At 37.9% G+C, this 3,886-nt stretch overlaps 1 protein-coding gene across 1 annotated transcript in view; it reads right to left on the reverse strand.

The window, feature by feature from the left end:
- LOC106472839 overlaps window positions 1-3,101 on the reverse strand; it is a 10,455-nt gene extending 7,354 nt beyond the window's left edge. Inside the window, exon 1 of the mRNA XM_013933506.2 lies at window positions 2,974-3,101. The gene's annotated coding sequence lies outside the window, so the exon portion shown is untranslated. The remainder of the gene's footprint in view (window positions 1-2,973) is intronic.
- Between the last annotated feature and the right edge of the window lie 785 nt (window positions 3,102-3,886).

The following is a 3,886-nucleotide window of genomic DNA, read 5'->3' on the forward strand; positions in this document are numbered from 1 at the left end:
GACGACCTGGCAAACACTTATACTGAGAGAGTTACGGGAAGTTGTGCTGCATCAATCCCATGATAGTTTAACAGGAGGACATCTCGGAAGTAAGAAGACATTGCGTAACCTATGACAAAGAGTTTACTGGATAGGTATGAGGCAAGATGTGGAAGAATGGTGCAGGACATGCAGTACATGTTGTGCTAAAAGGGGACCCAAGCATAAGGGACGTGCTCCAATGAAGTTATATCAAGTCGGTGCACCAATGGAAAGAGTAGCCATTGACATTGCTGGTCCTTTGCCCCAAACTTGTGCTGGAAACAGATACATTTATGTGGTGATGGATTATTTCACCAAGTGGCCTGAGGCATATGCAATACCAAATCCGGAAGCTACAACTGTAGCTTCGGCTATTAGTGATTTCTTCTTCGGATTTGGTATGTCATACGAACTGCATTTGGATCAAGGCCGTAACTTTGAATCAGCTTTGAAAAGTTTTGTAATAGCTGCCAAGATGACTGGGATGTCTTACTCCCTCCACTGTTGATGGCTTATAGAACAGCAGAGCATGAAGCCACTGGATACACTCCATCAAAGCTGATGTTTGGTTGGGAACTTCGGTTGCCCGTGGATCTGATAACAGGACGCCCACCTTACAAAGAGTTACCTGAAAATGTGTCAGAGTTCGTGAAAGTGTTATCTGAAAGGATGGATGATATTCACCATCAAGTGCGTTCAAACTTGAAAATGTCTGCTGATTCGATGAAGCTATGTTATGATACGAGATCTACTGAAGTCAGCTTTGTACCAGGAGACAAAGAGTGGTTGTATAATCCCAGGAAGACCCCTATGACATAGTGGATCATCTCTCAGACGTGACTTTCTGAATAAAATGTGGTCGGCGAGGTAAGCCAAAGGTGGTGCATGCCAACAGGCTTTGGCGTTATCACGATCCAGGACATTTCAGTTGGAACGAAGTGAACAATGGAACAAATGACGCTGCTGAAGATTTGTCACCTGAAAAAGCCATTGTCGAAGAAGAAACTCTACCTGATTTCCAGAAGGGAAACAGTGAAGCCCTTAATGAAGTTACTACCACTGATGTGACTGTTACCGATAATAGGACATTTCCTGATGGAGCAGATGAACCCCATGTGAAGCAGAAGCCAACGAGACAGAGACCAGTACGGAAGAAGATACGTACCGTAAAAGTAAGAGACTTTGTTGAATTTTAATTTTGTGTTTGTAAATTCTGTACATTTAATTAAGTTATTGTTAATTATCAATTGGTTTATTGTAAATGGCTATTGTTCGGGACGAACAATGCTAAGGAAGGGGCAGTGTTACGACAGCGGAAGTCACGCGACGCTGGGAGCATGCGCGCTGGAGTTTCTAGAAGGATCATGACTTTTCCTTCTAGTCTGTTCCAGGCGCCCTCTTTTTTAGTATATAAGCCTGGCAAATAAAGCGGAGAAAGAATGGCAGATAGATAGATATAGAGACAGATAATTGAGTCAAGCGAGCGGTAGTTTGTGTTTTGTTATCGAGATCAAATGTATTGACTGTGTAAATTCTGTGTATTGCAAAGTTGTATCGAGAAAGAATAAACTAGTTTTAGTTAAGAAAGGACTTGTATCGCTGAAGTTTCTCGGAAAGAATTTCTACGGGAAATTAACAAACAATCAGATACGCAACAATAAGACTAAGGTGTGTTGTGTGTGTAATGAAAAGCGAATAATAAATAAATAAAGATAAATTCTTGGCCACCACTTAGCGTTGAATTTGAGTTATGCGCCGAATTTTAGTGTTATAATCCTCCAAGCTTACCTCTACGCCACTGTTGGGGGTAGATGGCCCCTTCAGCTTAATTTTGTTTGTTTGTAATTAGGTACAAAGCTCTGGCCACCACGGGTATCGAAACCCGGCTTCTAGCGTTGTAAGTCCGCAGACATACCGCAGTGCCACTGGGAGGGGGGGGGGCTTAAGCATAAACTGTAGTATATGCATTTGAGCAGAATCGTTAATATTATTTCATTGTGAGGCAACAATAATTCAAATAAATACCAATATTGCACCATGGTTATTCTTCAAAGCGTTGTATTTGAGAGTTACCTGGTAGTTGTGCATCAAAATTAAAACAAAAAATGTCTATGACACAAAACAGATATACAAATAAAGAATTTTCGTAACACATTATCTAGAAATTCTTATTAAGTCATTGCCCCTAGTAACACAGCGGTAAGTTCCAGACTTATACGCTAAAAACCGGGTTTCGATACCCGTGGTGGGCATAGCACAAAGTTTGTGCTTAACTACAAACAAACGCCCCCCAGTGGCATGTCTGCGGACTTATAATGCCAGAAACCGGGTTTCGATACCCGTGGTGGGCAGAGCACAGATAGCCCTTTGTGTAGCTTTGTGCTTAATCACAACAACAACTACAAACAAACATGTTATCAGATTATATTGAAATTAAGTGTTTGTTTGTTATTGTTTTTTACGCTATCATTACACAAATTTACACATATTCTAAAACATAAGCATTTGTTCAGTAAAGAACTCTAATAAATTTATTATTATTATTACAATGCTAAACAAATGTTTGTACTATAATTAATATCGTTTCTTACAAATCTATAATTCGAGTTCTTAATAAAAGATTAGATCAGCCTCTGGAACTGCAGGTAATAAAATACTCATCTATCTCATGATAAACTTAAACTTCGAGTTAAAAAAAAATAAAATAGAAGATTGTTAATTTGTTTGCTTACTTTCTCTGTAAACAAATACATTCGTAAAAACATTTTAACACGCATTGCGGTGTTTTATTTAAGACTTTTCAAGTAATTTTCTTTGATATTACTAGGAACCGAGATAACTTATTTTAATTTCTATCTTTTGACATGTATATTCTATATAATAAATCTATTTTATTTTCAAAACTGTCACCTGTAAAAGTATTAATTAATTAGATTTTTTTACGTTACTTACCTTTATTTAGCCGTTGCTTTAAAACAAACTTACTATCGGCGTATGGTGTAACTAACTCTTTGCACTTGCAGAGCTGAGACGAAAAAGGTCCTTCCTGTCACGTTTTCCGGTTCCACGTTTCCACTTGAACATCTTTCCAGTCGGGTCTTCCTGGAGGTGAAGTTATATTTCCTTCATATATATATATATATAATGTACGTGTATTCGTATATATATATAAATTCATTTTAAACACAGTTGTTTTTGTTTTCATTGGCTTTGACAAACGACAAAAAATAAATGCTCATCAGACAGTAATATTTTTTGTAGCTCAAACAAACAATTTTTCAAGCGGCCTGATCTTAAACCAGACACGTCAAAAGCCGCTCCAGAGCTTCTGAATTCATTAAGTGTTATGTTAAAGTTCTACTTTTTTTGTCTTATTTTTGTTCTATGCTGCTCATCTTGAAACTCGATTATTATCTTCTTTTTTTTTATAGAAATTCCGATGTTATATTTCATTTTATTTTAGATCTTTCATCAGATAATACTGTTGTAAGAGTATCTGTTGTTAGACAGATTATTTTGAATTATCAGATAAAAAGAATGCAGTCCAGTCAGTTTAACAATAGCAAAAAAACTTGTACTTCTTCAACTTTAAATTCCACGTAACCAACTTCCACTAATAGGCCTAACTTTAAAAATAAACTAATTCTCACAGGGACTAGGCATGGCTAGGTGGTTAGGGCGCTTTACTCGCAATCTGAGGGTCACGGATTCGACTTCCCGTCCCACCATACATGCTCGCCTATTAGCCGTAGGGGCGTTATAATCTGACGGTCAATCCCACTATTCATTGGTAAAAGAGTAGCCCAAGAGTTGGCAGTGGGTGGTGATAACCAGCTGCTATCCCTCTAGTCTTTCTCTGCTAAAT

Source organism: Limulus polyphemus, unplaced genomic scaffold (genome assembly GCF_000517525.1).
Source record: "Limulus polyphemus unplaced genomic scaffold, Limulus_polyphemus-2.1.2 Scaffold5653, whole genome shotgun sequence".
Taxonomy (NCBI): domain Eukaryota; kingdom Metazoa; phylum Arthropoda; class Merostomata; order Xiphosura; family Limulidae; genus Limulus; species Limulus polyphemus.